The sequence below is a fragment of the Gymnoscopelus microlampas genome, assembly GCF_963454915.1.
Source record: "Gymnoscopelus microlampas genome assembly, chromosome: 8".
Taxonomy (NCBI): Eukaryota; Metazoa; Chordata; class Actinopteri; order Myctophiformes; family Myctophidae; genus Gymnoscopelus; species Gymnoscopelus microlampas.
The window spans coordinates 44,616,923-44,638,394 of NC_139945.1; positions in this window are offsets into that span (position 1 = coordinate 44,616,923).

Here is a 21,472-nt window from a genome sequence, read left to right on the forward strand (position 1 = left end):
GCCTGTTTAACTTCATGCAGTTGCAGTGCCAGCTTTCTGTTGCCTTTTGCCCTGTGATTATTTCCACTGATCCTGTGTCTCCTCTCCTCTCCAGTACCCCGGATTCCAACGCTGAGTTGTGCCGACCTGCGGAGCCACCTATCCACACCAACTCCACTTTCCACCCAAGATTGCTCTTTTCAATAAATACGCCCACGGGCTTCACCCTACCTACGTCTCCTCCTTGCTGTGCGCTTGGGTCACACACACTAGCCCTAACAATATTGTCATTAAACAAAATAAATCGTAAATAAATAAATTTCATATTCCATCCTGATTGGCTAAGATTGGCTTCCAAAGTTTGCAGGAGTTCTCCGTTTTGAACAAAATACCTCAAATCATGAACACAGCATGCAATTTCTGTGAGATTTTGCACACACATTCCCACTAGGCAGAGGAAGAAATACCACTAAAAAAACAACAAATTAGCCTCATGGTGGCACTAAAACAGGCCGATTCACGTTGTTACCTCTGACTGCACCGATCTGTGTAAAACTTTGTATGCGCACTCCCTAGAGGCCAAGGAAAAACCTTTGCATTTTTCACATCTGCCTTTTATAGTGCCACCAGGAGGCTGACTTAAGTAAAACAAATGTGATCAAGATAAGACGGATCTGTTTGATTTTTCATATTCCATCCTGATTGGCTAAGATTGACATCTAAAGTTTACAGGAGTGGCCCATTTAACAATACATATATTTCTCCTACAAATTGTGTCCAAACATCACGCAAATCGGTACGCTCACACATTATACTGCGGTCACGCTGGCCGCTCTTCAGAGAGAGTCAGTCGCACTAGCCGTGCTTCAAAAATGATTGCGCAGCTACGTGGCTTTTTACGGTTAGGCGAACTGATGGTGCGTTCAATGAAATCGTAAATCCCAGTTACTTCAATATACACGTAAAAATGTAATAAAACAAACTAAAAACATTGTTTGTGTCTAATGTTCTCGTCTGTGATTATTACCGATATGTTTTAAACCACAAATTATTAATAATAAAATATTGTAATATTACAGAATCCCATACAGTTTAATGTCATTTTTTGGAAAATCATAAAAAAATCTAAAAACATAGTTATCACCCAACAACTATATATTAATGTGCCCCATGGTCTCTTGTACACCTGTGATGATTACCAATATGTTTTACAGTAGCAATTATTAATAATAAAATATTGAAATATTACAGAATCCCCATCCATTTCAATGTAATTTTTCAAAAGATCATAAAAAAATCAAAAAACATAGTTATCACCCAACAACTATATATTAATGTGCCCCATGGTCTCTTGTAAAGCTGTGAGGATTATCAATATGTTTTACAGCAGCAATTATTAATAATAAATTATTGGCAAGGTAAATACACAACCCAAACCTCTACCAAAGTGGTCTTGCCCTTTAAATACAATTTAAAATACTTGTTTTCATTGAGGTCCTTAGTATTCAATTCATAGTCGTCAAATGGTTTTCATTTAGTCTGTAAGTTATGAATTCATACACAGTAAAAGTCTTAGTGTTAATATAATTCAAATGAGTGTACAATGAGGATTTTACAATGTAGGCTGCAGAAAAGAGAAAAAAAACAACTACTAATGTTGAAAATGCAAAGTCAGACTTTTGGGGAGAAAGGATGCAATTTCTGGGGGCGAGAAAAAAAAAAGTAACTAAAGTAATAAGTAACTAAGTACTTTTGGCAGGGAGTAATAAGTAAAGTAACTACATTACTTTTTAAACAAGTAATATGTAATAAGTAATATATTACTATGTTTTAGTAACTATCCCAACACTGATTATCAATAGGCTATGTTTTACAGCAGCAATTATTAATAATAAATTATTGAAATATTACAGAATCCCATCCATTTCAATGTAATCTTTAGAAAAATCATTAAGAAATCCAAAAAACATAGTTATCACCCAACAACTATATATTAATGTGCCCCATGGTCTCTTGTACACCTGTGATGATTACCAATATGTTTTACATTAGCAATTATTATTATTATTTTTTTTTTTTTTTTTTTTTTTTTTATAATTTTTATCCCACGATTTTGTAACCCATATTTTTTCACCCAGTGCCAATTGCCTATGTAATCCTGGGCACTACTTCCCTCTGCCAGCCTAGGGAGAGCCCAAGCTGAAGCTCATGCCTCCTTCAATGCATGAGGAGCAAGCAGGCCGCTTCTTATCACCCGACAGGGGGGAGGTTCCCTGGTTAGACGTAGCGCGTGGAAGGAACACGTTATTCCAACCAGTTCCTTTCCCCTCCATCAGGCGCCCCGGCTGACCAGGGGGAGGCAGTATAGTGACTAGGATTACTGCATGTTTTTGTGAGGGTATTAACTACCCTAGGAGACACGGGGAGAACATGCAAACTCCACACAGAAAGGCCCTTTCACCAACCCCACCTAGGGTATGGGCACTGATGACGCGGAGGAGAGAACACGCCCCCAGCGCCCACAGCGTCCCCGGCGGGAATTGAACCCAGGACCTTCTAGCTGTGAGGCGACAGCGCTACCGACTGCGCCACCGTGCCCCCACATTAGCAATTAATAAAAACATTAGCAATTATTAATAATAAAATATTGAAATATTACAGAATCCCCATCCATTTCAATGTAATTTTTCAAAAAATCATAAAAAAATCAAAAAACATAATTATCACCCAACAACTATATACTAATGTGCCCCATGGTCTCTTGTAAAGCTGTGATGATTATCAATATGTTTTACAGCAGCAATTATTAATAATAAATTATTGAAATATTACAGAATCCCATCCATTTCAATGTAAATTTCCAAAAAATTCAAAAAACATAGTTATCACCCAACAACTATATATTAATGTGCCCCATGGTCTCTTGCAAAGCTGTGATGATTATCTCTGCTCTGAGACTGCTCTGCTCTGAGATGCTCTGCTCTGAGACTGGTCTTCTCTGAGACTGCTCTGAGACGCTCTGCTCTGAGACTGCTCTGCTCTGAGACGCTCTGCTCTGCTCTGAGACGCTCCGCTCTGCTCTGAGACGCTCTGCTCTGAGACGCTCTGCTCTGAGACTGCTCTGCTCTGAGTCTGCTCTGCTCTGCTCTGAGACGCTCTGCTCTGAGACTGCTCTGCTCTGAGACGCTCTGCTCTGACACGCTCTGCTCTGAGACTGCTCTGCTCTGAGACACTCTGCTCTGAGACTGCTCTGCTCTGAGACGCTCTGCTCTGAGACGCTCTGCTCTGAGACGCTCTGCTCTGAGATGCTCTGCTCTGAGACTGCTCTGCTCTGAGACGCTCTGCTCTGAGACGCTCTGCTCTGAGACTGCTCTTCTCTGAGACGCTCTGCTCTGAGACTGCTCCGCTCTGAGACGCTCCGCTCTGCTCTGAGACGCTCTGCTCTGAGACTGCTCTGCTCTGAGACGCTCTGCTCTGAGACTGCTCCGCTCTGAGACGCTCCGCTCTGCTCTGAGACTGCTCTGCTCTGACACGCTCTGCTCTGAGACGCTCTGCTCTGAGACGCTCTGCTCTGCTCTTACACTGCTCTGCTCTGAGACGCTCTGCTCTGAGACGCTCTACTCTGAGACTGCTCCGCTCTGAGACGCTCCGCTCTGCTCTGAGACGCTCTGCTCTGAGACGCTCTGCTCTGAGACTGCTCTGCTCTGAGACGCTCTGCTCTGAGATTGCTCTGCTCTGAGACGCTCTAATCTGAGACTGCTCTGCTCTGAGACGCTCTGCTCTGAGACGCTCTGCTCTGAGACTGCTCCGCTCTGAGACGCTCTACTCTGAGACTGCTCTGCTCTGAGACGCTCTGCTCTGAGACTGCTCTGCTCTGAGACGCTCTGCTCTGAGACGCTCTGCTCTGAGACTGCTCCGCTCTGAGACGCTCTACTCTGAGACTGCTCTGCTCTGAGACGCTCTGCTCTGAGACTGCTCTGCTCTGAGACGCTCTGTTCTGAGACTGATCTGCTCTGAGACGCTCTGCTCTGAGACGCTCTGCTCTGAGACTGCTCTTCTCTGAGACGCTCTGCTCTGAGACTGCTCCGCTCTGAGACGCTCCGCTCTGCTCTGAGACGCTCTGCTCTGAGACTGCTCTGCTCTGAGACGCTCTGCTCTGAGACTGCTCCGCTCTGCTCTGAGACTGCTCCGCTCTGCTCTGAGACGCTCTGCTCTGAGACTGCTCTGCTCTGAGACTGCTCTGCTCTGAGACGCTCTGCTCTGAGACTGCTCCGCTCTGCTCTGAGAGTGCTCCGCTCTGCTCTGAGATGCTCTGCTCTGAGACGCTCTGCTCTGAGACTGCTCCGCTCTGAGACGCTCCGCTCTGCTCTGAGACTGCTCTGCTCTGAGACGCTCTGCTCTGAGACTCTCTGCTCTGAGACTGCTCCGCTCTGAGACGCTCCACTCTGCTCTGAGACTGCTCTGCTCTGAGACTGCTCCGCTCTGAGACGCTCCGCTCTGAGACGCTCCGCTCTGAGACGCTCTGCTCTGAGACTGCTCTGAGACTGCTCTGCTCTGAGACGCTCTGAGACGCTCTGCTCTGAGACGCTCTTCTCTGAGACGCTCTGCTCTGAGACTGCTCTGCTCTGAGACGCTCCGCTCTGCTCTGAGACTGCTCTGCTCTGAGACGCTCCGCTCTGCTCTGAGACTGCTCTGCTCTGAGACGCTCTGCTCTGAGACGCTCTGCTCTGAGACTGAGCTCTGCTCTGAGACTGCTCTGCTCTGAGACGCTCTGCTCTGAGACGCTCCGCTCTGCTCTGAGACGCTCCGCTCTGCTCTGAGACGCTCTGCTCTGAGACGCTCTGCTCTGAGACTGCTCTGCTCTGAGACGCTCTGCTCTGAGACGCTCTGCTCTGAGACTGCTCTGCTCTGAGACGCTCTGCTCTGAGACGCTCCGCTCTGCTTTGAGACGCTCCGCTCTGCTCTGAGACGCTCTGCTCTGAGACGCTCTGCTCTGAGACGCTCTGCTCTGAGACTGCTCTGCTCTGAGACGCTCCGCTCTGCTCTGAGACGCTCTGCTCTGAGACTGCTCTGCTCTGAGATGCTCTGCTCTGAGATGCTCTGCTCTGAGATGCTCTGCTCTGAGACGCTCTGCTCTGAGACTGCTCTGCTCTGAGACTGCTCCGCTCTGAGACTGCTCCGCTCTGAGACGCTCCGCTCTGAGACGCTCCGCTCTGAGACTGCTCTGCTCTGAGACGTTCTGCTCTGAGACGCTCCGCTCTGAGACTGCTCTGCTCTGAGACGCTCTGCTCTGAGACTGCTCTGCTCTGAGACGCTCTGCTCTGAGACGCTCTGCTCTGAGACGCTCCGCTCTGAGACTGCTCCGCTCTGAGACGCTCTGCTCTGAGACTGCTCTGCTCTGAGACGCTCTGCTCTGAGACGCTCCGCTCTGAGACTGCTCTGCTCTGAGACGCTCTGCTCTGAGACTGCTCTGCTCTGAGACGCTCTGCTCTGAGACGCTCTGCTCTGAGACTGCTCTGCTCTGAGACGCTCTGCTCTGAGACGTTCTGCTCTGAGACTGATCTGCTCTGAGACGCTCTGCTCTGAGACGCTCTGCTCTGAGACTGCTCTGCTCTGAGACGCTCTGCTCTGAGACTGCTCTGCTCTGAGACGCTCCGCTCTGCTCTGAGACGCTCTGCTCTGACACTGCTCCGCTCTGAGACGCTCCGCTCTGAGACGCTCCGCTCTGAGACTGCTCTGCTCTGAGACGCTCGGCTCTGAGACGCTCTGCTCTGAGACGCTCTGCTCTGACACTGCCCTGCTCTGAGACGCTCTGCTCTGAGACTGCTCTGCTCTGAGACGCTCTACTCTGAGACGCTCTGCTCTGAGACGCTCTGCTCTGAGACTGCTCTGCTCTGAGACGCTTTGCTCTGAGACTGCTCTGCTCTGAGACGCTCTGCTCTGAGACGCTCTGCTCTGAGACGCTCTGCTCTGAGACTGCTCTGCTCTGAGACGCTCCGCTCTGCTCTGAGACTGCTCTGCTCTGAGACGCTCTGCTCTGAGACGCTCTGCTCTGAGACGCTCTGCTCTGAGACTGCTCCGCTCTGCTCTTACACTGCTCTGCTCTGAGACGCTCTGCTCTGAGACGCTCTGCTCTGAGACTGCTCTGCTCTGAGACGCTCTGCTCTGAGACGCTCCGCTCTGCTCTGAGACGCTCTGCTCTGAGACGCTCTGCTCTGAGACGCTCTGCTCTGAGACTGCTCTGCTCTGAGACGCTCCGCTCTGCTCTGAGACGCTCTGCTCTGAGATTGCTCTGCTCTGAGATGCTCTGCTCTGAGATGCTCTGCTCTGAGATGCTCTGCTCTGAGACGCTCTGCTCTGAGACTGCTCTGCTCTGAGACTGCTCCGCTCTGAGACGCTCCGCTCTGAGACGCTCCGCTCTGAGACTGCTCTGCTCTGAGACGCTCCGCTCTGAGACGCTCCGCTCTGAGACTGCTCCGCTCTGAGACGCTCTGCTCTGAGACTGCTCTGCTCTGAGACGCTCTGCTCTGAGACGCTCTGCTCTGAGACGCTCCGCTCTGAGACTGCTCCGCTCTGAGACGCTCTGCTCTGAGACTGCTCTGCTCTGAGACGCTCTGCTCTGAGACGCTCCGCTCTGAGACTGCTCTGCTCTGAGACGCTCTGCTCTGAGACTGCTCTGCTCTGAGACGCTCTGCTCTGAGACGCTCTGCTCTGAGACTGCTCTGCTCTGAGACGCTCTGCTCTGAGACGCTCTGCTCTGAGACTGCTCTGCTCTGAGACGCTCTGCTCTGAGACGTTCTGCTCTGAGACTGATCTGCTCTGAGACGCTCTGCTCTGAGACGCTCTGCTCTGAGACTGCTCTGCTCTGAGACGCTCTGCTCTGAGACTGCTCTGCTCTGAGACGCTCCGCTCTGCTCTGAGACGCTCTGCTCTGACACTGCTCCGCTCTGAGACGCTCCGCTCTGAGACGCTCCGCTCTGAGACTGCTCTGCTCTGAGACGCTCGGCTCTGAGACGCTCTGCTCTGAGACGCTCTGCTCTGACACTGCCCTGCTCTGAGACGCTCTGCTCTGAGACTGCTCTGCTCTGAGACGCTCTACTCTGAGACGCTCTGCTCTGAGACGCTCTGCTCTGAGACTGCTCTGCTCTGAGACGCTCTGCTCTGAGACTGCTCTGCTCTGAGACGCTCTGCTCTGAGACGCTCTGCTCTGAGACGCTCTGCTCTGAGACTGCTCTGCTCTGAGACGCTCCGCTCTGCTCTGAGACTGCTCTGCTCTGAGACGCTCTGCTCTGAGACGCTCTGCTCTGAGACGCTCTGCTCTGAGACTGCTCCGCTCTGCTCTTACACTGCTCTGCTCTGAGACGCTCTTCTCTGAGACGCTCTGCTCTGAGACGCTCTATTCTGAGACTGCTCTGCTCTGAGACGCTCTGCTCTGAGACGCTCTGCTCTGAGACGCTCTGCTCTGAGACTGCTCTGCTCTGAGACGCTCTGCTCTGAGACGCTCTGCTCTGAGACTGCTCTGCTCTGAGACGCTCTGCTCTGAGACGCTCTTCTCTGAGACGCTCTTCTCTGATTGATTGATATGATTTTTCGAAAAATTGCATTGAAATGGATGGGATTCTGTAATATTTCAATAGTTTATTATTAATAATTGCTGCTGTAAAACATATTGATAATCCTCACAGACTGCTCTGCTCTGAGACGCTCTGCTCTGAGACTGCTCTGCTCTGAGACTGCTCTGCTCTGAGACGCTCTGCTCTGAGACTGCTCTGCTCTGAGACGCTCTGCTCTGAGACGCTCTGCTCTGAGAACTCTGCTCTGAGACGGTCTTCTCTGAGACGCTCTGCTCTGAGACTGCTCTGCTCTGAGACGCTCTGCTCTGAGACGCTCTGCTCTGAGACGCTCTTCTCTGAGACGCTCTTCTCTGAGACTTCTCCGCTCTGAGACGCTCTGCTCTGAGACTGCTCTGCTCTGAGACGCTCTGCTCTGAGACGCTCTGCTCTGAGACGCCTCTGCTCTGAGACGCTCTGCTCTGAGACTGCTCTGCTCTGAGACGCTCTGCTCTGAGACGCTCTGCTCTGAGACGCTCTGCTCTGAGACTGCTCTGCTCTGAGACGCTCTGCTCTGAGACGCTCTGTTCTGAGACGCTCTGCTCTGAGACTGCTCTGCTCTGAGACGCTCTGCTCTGAGACTGCTCTGCTCTGAGACTGCTCCGCTCTGAGACTGCTCCGCTCTGAGACGCTCCGCTCTGAGACGCTTCGCTCTGAGACACTCCGCTCTGAGACTGCTCCGCTCTGAGACGCTCCGCTCTGAGACCGCTCCGCTCTGAGACGCTCTGCTCTGAGACTGCTCTGCTCTGAGACGCTCCGCTCTGAGACGCTCCGCTCTGAGACTGCTCTGTTCTGAGACGCTCTGCTCTGAGACTGCTCTGTTCTGAGACGCTCTGCTCTGAGACGCCTCTGCTCTGAGACGCTCTGCTCTGAGACTGCTCTGCTCTGAGACTGCTCTGCTCTGAGACGCTCTGCTCTGAGACTGCTCTGCTCTGACACGCTCTGCTCTGAGACTGCTCTGCTCTGAGACGCTCCGCTCTGAGACGCTCCGCTCTGAGACTGCTCCGCTCTGAGACGCTCCGCTCTGAGACGCTCCGCTCTGAGACTGCTCTGCTCTGAGACGCTCTTCTCTGAGACGCTCTGCTCTGAGACTGCTCTGCTCTGAGACGCTCTGCTCTGAGACTGCTCTGCTCTGAGACGCTCTGCTCTGAGACTGCTCTGCTCTGAGACGCTCTTCTCTGAGACGCTCTGCTCTGAGACGCTCTGCTCTGAGACTGCTCTGCTCTGAGACGCTCTGCTCTGAGACGCTCTGCTCTGAGACGCTCTTCTCTGATTGATTGATATGATTCTTTGAAAAATTGCATTGAAATGGATGGGATTCTGTAATATTTCAATAGTTTATTATTAATAATTGCTGCTGTAAAACATATTGATAATCCTCACAGCTTTACAAGAGACCATGGGTCACATTAATATATAGTTGTTGGGTGATAACTATTTTTTTTTAATTTTTTATGATCTTTTGAAAAATGACATTGAAATGGATGGGGATTCTGTAATATTTCAATATTTTATTATTAATAATTGCTACTGTAAAACATATTGGTAATCATCACAGGTGTACAAGAGACCATGGGGCACATTAATATATAGTTGTTGGGTGATAACTATGTTTTTAGATTTTTTTATGATTTTCCAAAAAATTACATTAAACTGTATGGGATTCTGTAATATTACAATATTTTATTATTAATAATTTGTGCAGTAAAACATTTTGGTAATAATCACAGACGAGAACATTAGACACAAACAATGTTTTAAGTTTGTTTTATTACATTTTTACATGTATATATTGAAGTAACTGGGATTTACGATTTCATTGAACGCACCATCAGTTCGCCTAACCGTAACTGCGGAATCATTTTTGAAGCACGGCTAGTGCGACTGACTCTCTCTGAAGAGCGGCCAGCGTGACCGCAGTCACATTATCTCTATATAAGTGCTATCCTATCCTAGTCCTAGTCCGTCCTATCTAACTATATAAATGGCGACCGACTTCCGCACCCTCGGTGGCGACACCCCACAGCTCTGTTATCGAATAAACAACGCACCGCCAGACCACATGTCGCCAACTGACTCGCCACGGCGCCCGCACTGAATTTACGCCTCGCGTAGGGGACATCTCACTGCTCACTACACCTTTTCCACCGCGCAACATAATTAATTCTACTCACCAAATGTCGGACAAAACGGAAGGGGAGGCAGCTTCGTACCGTTTACCGTGCGCACGACCTAATCACCACAACAGCAGGCAGCCGGTGCAGGGGCATTTTCCTTTTTTTCCAAAATTTTTTTTTGGTCACCATTTTCTCCAGGAACCATTTCTGGTGTAACGCCACCGGCAGCATGCGCTGGGTTGCCAGGTTTGCACAGCCAGCGCCAGAAACAAGCAACCACCTTCATGAAAAAAAAAAAAAAAAACGAAATGGTCCGCAATGTTCCAGGGGTGTCCCCGCGTGTCCCAACACTCCACAGGGGGTCAGTGGACCAGCAGGGGGTCCGCGGACCCCCTGTGGACCCCCTGAAACATAACAAATATAATTTCTTCAAATTTTTTCCTTTTTCAAAAAAACTTTTCCACAGTTTTACTCCGGCGATTTGGGTCCCCCAATCTACACACGGCCACGCTGGGCCCCGTGCGCGGCTGGGGTTGAGGGGGGCGTAGCCCCCCGAAACTCTAGTCTTTCATATTCCATCCTGATTGCTGTTGGCCCACATCTGACCTGGCGGAGACCTGTGCTCCGAGGAGCAATTTTTCTAGTTGCTATTGCTTCTTCATAGTTTTACTATTGTTGTTATTGCTAATACTTGTATCTCTCGGTCTCTCCCTCCCTCTCTCTATTTCTCTCTGTCTCTCTCCTCTCTCCCTCTGCTCTCTCTTTCCCCCGACACAGTCCAGGCAGATGGCTGCCCACCCTATACAGCCTGGTTCTGCCTGATGTTTCTTCCAGTTAAGGGGGAGTTTTTCGTTGGCAGTTGCAAAAATGCTTGCTCAGGGTGGGACAATGTCAGGTCTCTGCTTTAGTCTATATTTAAAGTGTCTAGAGATGTTGTGATTTGGCACTGTAATAGAATAGAATTCAATTCAATTCAATTTGAAAATGACAACAATCTTTCCGGGAATCAGTTAACACAATTGGGAAACAATTGCAAAAGCATTAATGGATCTATTGCCATCCCAGTCATTAGAAACAATTGAGTCTGTTTGGTACAGAATATCACAAAATTATATTTTGCTGCCCCTTCTGTCTGTTATCGTTATTAGAAAGGAGAAGATACCAATGTGCATATCAGCAGAGCATGGTTAATAAGTAAAACAAAACTAAAGCAAAATTAGGAATAGGTAAATGAGATGCACTCAAGGTATGCACCTTTCCCATCAAATCCACACAACACAACCTCTCACTTTGAGGCCCAGAAAGGGCCAGTCAGGGTTATGGTTATGTTTCTGGTGGTTACAATCAACATTTTCAGTTTGGGCCAAGTTCAATGTATCAATGACTTCTGTTTTGAACTTCCTTACAATAGGCTACTCTATTGGCAGCACAATCAGATTTTTGTTGTTGTTGTTGCATAAAGTTATAGCCTACTTACAGTGACGATGGCCATGGATTTTTGTCCGGCATAGCACAAACCATCCCTAAGTGACATGACATAGCTATTTATTTATATGGATTCTACCTGTACGTTGTTGGGTAAATTTGTGTTAGGCCCAAATAAATACTATACTATTTGAATGATATGTAATGATTTGGAAAGTGTTGCTGACATTTAGACAATGTTATACTGCCCTCTGGTGGTTGAAACGAAACTAACAGGAAAACGCTCAACTCCAGAAGAAATTTGACACTGTTTGTTCATAATTAATTAAAACTGTTTTACATTTATTTTGCATATGATTTTCCTGTTAATAAATACTGTATAGCTCCTTGCGATAAAACCTGCAAGGAGGGATTAAAATCCATCAAGGCATTGAAGGCAGAATGAGATGTTTGTGCCCAGGCCCAGCAGCAACAACGACACAACGCACAGAGGAAGGCCACCCTAGCTCTGGTCCGTAGCGTTAGAAGGGTTAGAAGATTTTTTTGGGGGGGTAGGGTGAAACCCGCCAAAACACTCCCAAAATGCATAGAAAATGATGCATTATACCTACACAATGGTCTTACACCTGCATTGTAGGCTGATAACGCAGATAGACAGAGACATTCATGGAATTCTTTTTAAAAGTAGGCTACATTATATTTTTTTCCCCTGGAGCCAGGGTATGGCAGCTGCAATACCCTGCCATACCCAATTGACGCCTCTGGGGCTCAGAGTGTTCCCACTTAGTAGAGTAGGCTTTCAACTCCATAAAACCGTCTTTGTTTTGGTGAGTAGCAAAAGTGTATTTTTTATTTTTTACTACAGACGAGAGGCTGCGCTACCGCAGTGCGAGGGGAAAGAATTGAAAGTACCACATAGCGTGAAGGAGAACACCTTCTAACGCTATGAACCAGAGCTAAGGCCACCTAGCCTCGCGTGGCCAGACAATATCACATGACACACTGCGTGGATATTAGTCTGGTCCCTATCAACGCTAGATTTTTTTCCAAGGGGCGGTTACAAAAAGATCCAAACGGACTCTATTGGTTAGACTTAAACCAATCAGAGCAGTGCTTCCTTGTACGAACCAATCAGAGCAGTACTTCCTTGTTGATAAGCCCGCCTACATTTGAATACTGGGCCCTGGTTGGTTCCGCAAAACTGCGGAGGGAGAGAAATGAAATCTCTATGGAGGGGGGCCAGACCTAATCTGCCGAGGGCTAAAGTGCATGCAATTTTGCAAAGGCAGATTCGTCTGGAACCAGGCTAAAGGCCACCCTAAAGCCCCCAAGAGACAGTGGGGGCATGTAGCATGCCACTTGGACACAGGCCGGGGTCTGGTCAGCCTCGGTTCAATTACTTTTTTTAGAAAATGAAAAAAGATATAATAATAATAATAAAATAAAATTCAACAAATTTAAAAAGTAATTGAAAAAACACGGCCCCGGCCCGCACGAAAATTCAAAATCTTTGAATATGTGTTTTTCAAAGCGAACATTTGTAACTCAAATCTTTGCTTCTGGGGGATTCTACAAATGTCTTCTAAATCCTACATTTTCTTCTTGAAATACATTATGTTGCTATAGGCTAATATCAGTGGTCCTCAAACCTTTTTCATTTCAAGGACCCCCAAAATGATATGTATTTGGCCACGGACCCCCCCCCCCTATGTTGTTCCAGGGACCCCCCTAACCTGACCTGCCAGGGGGCTCGCGACCCACCAAAATGTGTGTCACAAGCTTCTTTCATCTGGCGGAGCCAAGTTATCCCCCCCACTCGTGCCGTGCTGTGCTACGAGCTTGTAGATCTGCTATTTTTGAATAGCCAAAGAAATCTTAAAATGACACAGATGTGTTCCCGGGTCTTAATGGGTTAAGGGTCCATATGGACCCCTGGTGGTCTGACGTTGAGAATTAACCATTGACCTAGGGTACAAACATTCACATTTGCCAATTCGAATTAACCTCTAGCCTTCACTACAGTACAGACCCTGTCAGACCACCATACAGAAGAACTCATGACTAAATGTATAATTTAGTCATTTTAGCAGACACTCTTATCCAGAGCAACTTACTAGTGTAAGATGAAAATAAATAGCATGAACCCTGATCAACAAGGTTGATGCCCTGTGCTTCAGCACCTGAAGCCAGCACTAGACCACACCAACATTTAGCTGCTTATACAGTACTATTTTAACTGAAAGAAGTAGAACAACAACATGATGATATAGGTACTGCTAGTGACAAATAAACCCCTCTTGATTTTCTTGATTCTGTCTATACAACATAACCCTGCTAACTAACCTATTAACAGGCAGGACTCTCAAGTAGAATAGAAAAAATCTAAATCTTTATTTGGTACAAATAAGGAATCGTAATAAAACTCTGTTTTATTCTAAATTAATTTTAAATACTGTTGCTGAGCAATGACATACAACATTAAAAACATCCCCTGATTGCACAGATGGACCAGTTGGCTTGTGCTCCACTCCTATAGACCCCTTAACAGACGACGTCATACTGGCTGCGTGCAGCCAGTATGCGCGCAACGAAACCCATTATATCAGGTCTCGTTAGGACGCGTCTCACTAGCCAACACACACAAGAGGGGGTTGGGGTGTGCTGAAACCAGTGCACCCCGAAACAGGTTGGGAATTGATTGCGTGAAACAATCACCTGTGCGTCCAGGCTCAATGTTAGTAAACAAATAATTGGTCTATTGGCTGCGGCCGTACAGAGGGGAATATAGGGGTGGTATCACACACTTTAAAATAGCACCCTACACTTGGCATCCAAGCCAACACTACAACTCATCAGAGCAACGTAACAAATCACTACAGACCAAGTAATTATACACGGCAGTCCAAACAGTGCATCAAAAAGCCCCTCAGACTCACCTTCATGGCAACCCAACACAAACTGGAGCTCAAGCACAGTTGGGTTACCAGGTTGAACTATAATAGATGACAGTACCTTCTTTTTAATTACCTTGTTCTACACAAGGTAAATAAAAAAAAGTAGAGCCATCTACGTAATTTTCGCTATGCAGCTATTCCAGCCGGCAGATTAGTCGCATTGGGACACTGGGAGGCAAACTGCAGCTGAGAGTTCAGTGGAATACATTGTCAATGAGAACCAGGTGGACCAGCTTATGAACAAACACTATTTCTGAACAAAACGTAAAATACTCTGCCCAGGAAAATAAAAGAAGACATATCACACATTGTTTACTGCTGTGTTGCTTTTTGATGTGTACACTGTATAATTTTATTGAGGTATCTAGAGAGTACTTTTCTGAACATGCCAAAGTATCTGAGACTGTCGGTCATTGACAGCCTGACAACGAAATCTTGCGATACTGCCGAGCCAGAAACGATACATAGCGCTGTTTTGGTGCCTCAATAAAATTGTACATTGTGCACATCGAAAAACTAATGATTAGAAAACAACATGTGATAGATCTTCTTTTATATTCCTGAACCGACAAAGGTCCCAATCGTTCAGAAATACCATTTGTTCACAAGCTGGTCCAGTCGGTTCTCGTTGACTCCAATGAATTTCACCTAACTTCCGGCTCCAGTTTTGCCTCCCATGCGCGTCAATGGCGCCTGCCTGGCCCGTGGACTGACTATACCTTCTTCTATCATAGCCTTGGTTCTACACCCGTCCCAGCAGTCACCGTTCACCAGAAGTGTTCACTGCCTATCTGTTCTGTTATTGGATGTACAGTCTCTTCGGGCTATGGGATTCGAAACCATGACTGACTATGCTGACTGGGAGATGGGGTCTAAAACAAACAGTGCCATGGATTTCAAAGGGACGTTTTAGAGCTGACTTTGATCTGCGTGCTCATATCCTAAAATGTAAACATAATGTGCCTGCATGCGTGTGTTGAACGTTGAACGGGTTGAGAGTTTGTGTGCCACTTGATTAAACTGCAGAGATACTGAAGTGCTCCAACTCCAAGTATGTTTCATTCATTTTAGTTTATAAAGGCTTTGATCTAATTCTAATAATAATAATCTAACATAATCCACACAGCTGTAGAAAACATTAAGCCTTCCGAAATACTGTTGACGAAGGCTGTAGTGTTAACTTTATGTAGGCTATTGTATCCTCCAACACTGTCTCAGTGGCAGGCTGTCTGCCTGCTTGGTTGGCTGCACACACACACACAACCTCGGTAAGCTTCTGCCTGATGGCAGTTGCTCTTCAGTTGCTCCTGGATCTTAGTGTCCTAAGTTCGTAATGTAAAAGGCTATTAGGCTGCGCTGCAATTATAAATAGCCTATAAATGTACTGCCCGAGCTTGGCCCGAAGGCCAACAAATATGTGACAAATCCGGCCTGGCCCGGCCCGGGTCGCAGAGTTTTACTCCCTAAAAACAAAGTTAGGCACGCCTGCGACAGTGTCAGCCATGTATGATGAGTTCCTTCTGCAGCTAGGTCGCCCAGGGTGACAGTTCCTTCTGCAGTCTGCCTATTTATGAGATCTCTATTTTGGTGTGAGGGTGGCACTAGAGCAGGGTTGTCCAAACTTTTTGAAAATATTAGAAAATATGAAAATACCTTAGACCTGACTGCATCTCCTGTCGTACCTTTGGACCATAACAAAGTCACAGACAAATGCATCACATTACAATCATTTTAGTGCAATATCAAGTCTTTGGCAGTGTAGCCAAATGTAACTCACTCATATATGCTGTGAACAAAACAGCACATATGTTCAATGTTTTCAGACTTTTTTCACATGCATGCACATCGCTTTTATATTTGTAGTTCAATAAAGTATTTCGTTCAAATGGCAGTGTAGACAAAATATAACCAGGTGTGAAAAGGTCTCGACAAAAAAATGCCTTTCTTTCACATCTTGAGAAGGAATCCTTACAAATTCTTATTCAATGAGAAATAGCCTATCTGCCCAGGTTAATTTCAAAACACTCAAAATACCCCAAGGTATGAATTTCACATGACTATACTGGCAGGCCATACATAATACATTTTACACAGGTCAGGCTAAACAACTAAATACAACAAAGGTGTTCTTTAATCACAATGCACTTGACCTTCCATGATTGGCCCCCGGGCCGGATTTTGGACATGTCTGCACTAGAGGGAAGCTCATGTGGTCAGTCAAAATGCACTCAGCAGGTTTCATGACATCTGCCCATTTGATTGAGATATTGTGAATGCATTTGGACATAATGCCTTTGACCTAAGGGTGGCACTATATAGGAAAGGCTGTGGGGTCACCAAAGGAAGGCGCACAGCAAATTCCATGCCAATTTGGCCAGTTGTTTTTCAGATACAGTATGTGTTTTGAGTAAAACATGTGCAAGTGGAAATAGTGGCCTAATAGTGGCACTAGTAGACCCTCCACTGGGTCACCAAAATCAGTTGGGATCATCCTCAGGATCATGTAGATGCAATGAATTTCATGGCAATCCGTAAATCCATCCTCGTAATCTTAAAGTTATGTTGTTTGGTCCGTTATGTTGTTTTGGGTAGTGTTTAGCCACTGCAGGCTAAATACTATAACAACTAAATAATAATATTACAAAGGTGTTCTTTATCCATAATGCACTTTAATGAAATTGAACATCCAAACACAGATCGCCCACTACATTTCATATCATCACTTAAACCTGCCTTATGATAACCTTTAATCTTGTTATTGAAGAAAGTCACTCTAGCAAACCGCTTGTGTAACAACCAGGAAATGTTTAATGTACTTTTTTTTGTTTTGCTCATTAGGTTTAATGACTCCTTTGTTTACAAAAGTGTTGCTATGAAGGATACTGCGTATACAGTCCTCCCGAGTGATTTTTCCTCTCTTCATGGATTCAGTAATGAACCTCAAAGGGGTTGATGACAGAGAACGCAATGTTTTGCAACAGCTCCTACTGTGAAAGACTGCACACAAATTAAAGCTGTAACTAACTGTATGTGTCCTTTAGTTAAGATTTACACCTTGATATTATCTGAATAATACCCTCTTCCTATATTATTTATCCATGGAACATCATGTTTTATATTTATCAAATATCAAACCTAAGCTAAATTAGAATCATAGAAACATGTACCAGTGTAGCCAATCATTTATGATCAAATAAGCTAACATGAAACAAAAGCTATGACTACAGATGTATTAGTTTTTTCTTAAGGTTATATGGTGTTAATATATTTTTTTCTGTCATTTGTGACATGGCAGTGGAACCGTGTCATTTTAAGTGTAATTTTTTATGGAAAATGGAAAATGCTCAAAGTAATTGTAGTGGAGTAAAAGTACAGTATTTGCCTCTGAGACGTACTGGAGTAGAAGTAAAAGTACTGAAAATTGGAAGTACTCCAGTAAAGTAAAATACCTCAAAATTGTACTTGAGTACAGTACTTGAGTAAATGTACTAGTTACTCTCCACCACTAGTAAGTGTGGGCATGGACTTGTGCCAGTTGGAGGTGGCGAGGAAGTCGTCTGACCAGTGTCTGTCCAGAGACTACTGCCATATGTCCCGGGCATAACTCGGGCGCCAACCGACTGAACGACCTCAAACTTGTCGTGTGACCTGGGGGTGTGCAGTGACAAGTGGCAAATAGATCGGACCAACAGTTTCCAAGAACCGAAAAACCACAAATGTCTGTATCTGTCTGTCTGTGGCACCGGCTTCCCTGATTGGCCAACCCGACCCGTCAGTTTAAGTGATTGGCCAAGCTTCACGTACGTTTGTGCCGCTCCGGCGCCGCCAATGTTCTTGTTATGTGTGCACCAGATTCCCTGATTGGCTGACCCAACCCGTCAGCTTCACTGATTGGCGGAGCTTTGTGTCACCGTTTGTACCGCTTCGTCAATATAAGTGCTGACATGTGAGAGAATGTGAGAAAAGCCTGAGACTGGTGGCATAAATCAGGATTAGCTGACTGATTTGTTTGCCCCTAATCTCTCAAGATAGATTCCGCTAACAGCAGAATCTGTCAAGACCACTGCCCAAACATGTAGTATTGTTGTTAGTAGGAATAAACACTGAAGCACCCGTGATGAAGTGGACTAAGAAGGGGGAGGAGCCAAACCAAGTTCCTGTTTCTACACAAAAAAAAATGGTGCCCCCAGTGGCAAAAACTAAGAAAAAAACAAAATAAAACAATGGGTTCCCACTCCCAGATTGGTTTGCGCCTGATGCCATGACGACACATTTAGGTTGGACAGCACACTCCATTTTTGGGCCTAGCTGCATTGGGAACTCCTTATATGGTTATGGCTGAGTCATAACCATGACTCAGCCATATGGTTGGCCATTCGGAATGCCCCTATTGATAGGGGACTGGATTATTGCTGATGGTGGTGATGTCCATATATGGGCATAATCTGAGCACACGCAACCATGGGTATCCAGGGGCGGACTAACCATTTGGCGTACCGGGCATATGCCCAGTGGGCCGCTGGGCCAGTGGACCGGTGGGCCACCCAAAAAAAGAAATATGAAAAATTATTTTGCTCCCGTTTTAGGATTATTATGGTCATTTCCGGGTCGCGCGGCCCAATTATTAGTTACGATAATGTTTGGGCCGGGATGCTTTCCAGCAGTGGCCTCAGTGCGGCTGCAGAGTTCATGTGCAGCCTATGTGGTGGCCTGTGCTTTACACAGGGTTGCTGGGCTGAAACAGTGAAACGCGTCCCCCCCCCCTACATGGAGATACATGGTATCTCCATGTATGGGCATGTGATGTGCAGATTTGCGGTGACTTTGGGCATGTCCGTATTTGGGCTTGCGTTGTTCACTCCACAGCACATCTGCACACCCACAACTTTTTTTTTCTTGGTAATAGTAAGGACTCACTCAAGCAGCAACGTTTTGGATCAAATGCAGTCATCTGATCAATATTGTATGTAGGCCATGAATTGTTACAAGACAGAAAAAAAATGCTTTCCCTCAAATGTTTTTGTAAAACTTGATAACAAAAGTGATAACACTGTAAATGAGGTTTTAACACAAAGTTAATTAGTGTCTCACTCACATGAACAATGGTCCCAAGTGTGTAATTAATTTGTCCTGCATAACACAACATTTTCTACTCAGTGCCAAGAAAAAACTTTGTACACTTGAGTCCTTGTTGAGACGTTTGTTTTCCCCCCAACTAATCTACAGTTTAAAAACAAGACTGGCTTTGATGGTTACTACTACTATTACAACTCTAGGCCAGTGGTATTCAACCAGTGGTCCGGGGACCACCAGTGGTCCTTGAGAGAGTACCAGGGGGTCCCCAGCAAAATTAGTTCATAGCATCACAATATTTTTTAACCACTTAGCTTAGGCTATTCAAAAATAGCAGATATACCGCGCTTTGAGCTTTTTTGCCTTTTCACAGGTTTTTCCCGCATTTTTTATAATCTTTTTCACCTACATTTATTCACCCCAGTATAACATTAGCAGTAACATTGGCACATACTGTGGCCCATCAGAACACTGGTAGTCAATCTATCAATTTGGAATGATCAATCTGAATAACTGACATATTCGAGAAATCATATTTTTATTGTTAACAGAATTCTATGACACCATGTAGCTTGTCTTTGTCCTGAAGCACTACATCAGAATTACAAGAAATTGAACAAAAATATGAAAATATAAAGTAAAATGCAGCCAAAAATGTCTCTATTTTCAAGGATAAAATTGAAAACATAAATGATCAAACATCACTAGAATTATTCAACATCAGAGGTGGTGTATTTAAAAAAAATGAAAATGAAACATTCATTTATCAGGTCCATTTTTTAACTGTAAGAACAATGCACAGCACACACAGCAAAACTCACTGTGGCTAAGAGAAAAATATGAGTTGTGTACAGTATTAAGCAAAACTCACTGTGGCTAACACACAGAAATATGAGTTGTGTACAGTAATAAGCAAAACTCACTGTGGCTAACAGAAATATGAATTGTGTACAGTAATAAGCAAAACTCACTGTGGCTAACAGAAATAGTAAGTAATAATATGTCCAACCAAACTGGCAGCAGATACAGTTTGATTAATTGTCCTGTTTGTGGGTGTATTTATTTGTGATGTTCTTGTGTGTTTTGTCCATGAATCATATGCTTGCCCATTTAGACACAGTAATCTTATTCTCCCAGAGGTGTTGACCGACTGTCTTCTCATGTAAATTGTAACGTCACGTCACCACAAGACAAAGTCAGGTCTCCCCTCCTGTCTCTCTCACAGGCTCTCTTGTCCTCACTCCATGTAGTTTCCATTCAATGGAGGGTGAATTGAATTAGGACTGAAAGTTTTATTTTAAAAATAAAGCCTAAACTGAGTGACGCGTTGTCACAAACAACAAACAGCGCCGCTCGCTGACTGTCCATCGTGCTATAGCCTACGGTTAACAGCAATGATGCGCTTATTATGCCCACAGTGCAGCGACTGCAGCCCATACAACTCCACACGTTTTCACTTGCCAAACACTCATAATTTCACAGCACAAACATCGTTCCTAATCAAAACACTGCACAACAGAAAATAGCAATAAACAACGTATTCTTACCTTTCAGTTTATCTGTTGAAAACCGCCCACACAACATCCTTAGAGCCCGCTTCCTCCATTATTCCTACTTCTTACTTTACTCCTACTGGTTTGAAAAAAGTTAACCGTTTTGTTTGTATCTTTGACATTTTAGCAGTAGGCTAACGATCGCTCGTAAACCACCTGTTTACCTCTTGAGTGCGGACAGTGCCCGGTGCGGAAACAAAACAACTCATTACGCATTGCGTGGTGTCACTCCGTAAATCACCTTTTTCCCCTGTTTTATTTTTTTCTGATTAAAATGCATAAAAAATAAGCAAAAAGGCATCGCTTCAGAGAGAAATAAAACACAGAGAGAACAGAGATAAAAAACACAGTTTATTTATAGATTTTCATTGACAGGAAAGGTGCTGGATCCAATCAAAGAGGTGCCGGGTCCAAACAAAAAGGTGCCGGTACCAATCAAAGAGGTTCTGGAGCTAGCTCCGGCTTGCTCCGGCACAAATTAAGCACATAATATAATGAGAAACAATAACAAACATTTGAATCACATCACAATGTGATTCAAAACAAGCCACCCCTGCAAACTTTAGATGCCAATCTTAGCCAATCAGGATGGATTATGAAAAATCCAACAGATCTGTGTAAAATCACAGATGTGTACCGATTTGCGTGATGTTTGGAAAAGATCTGTAGGAGTAACATATATATATATGTTTTTGCATAAATTGGCCTGCTGGTGGCGCTATAACAGGCCCATGTGAAACATTTGGGGTAGATGTTCTGCC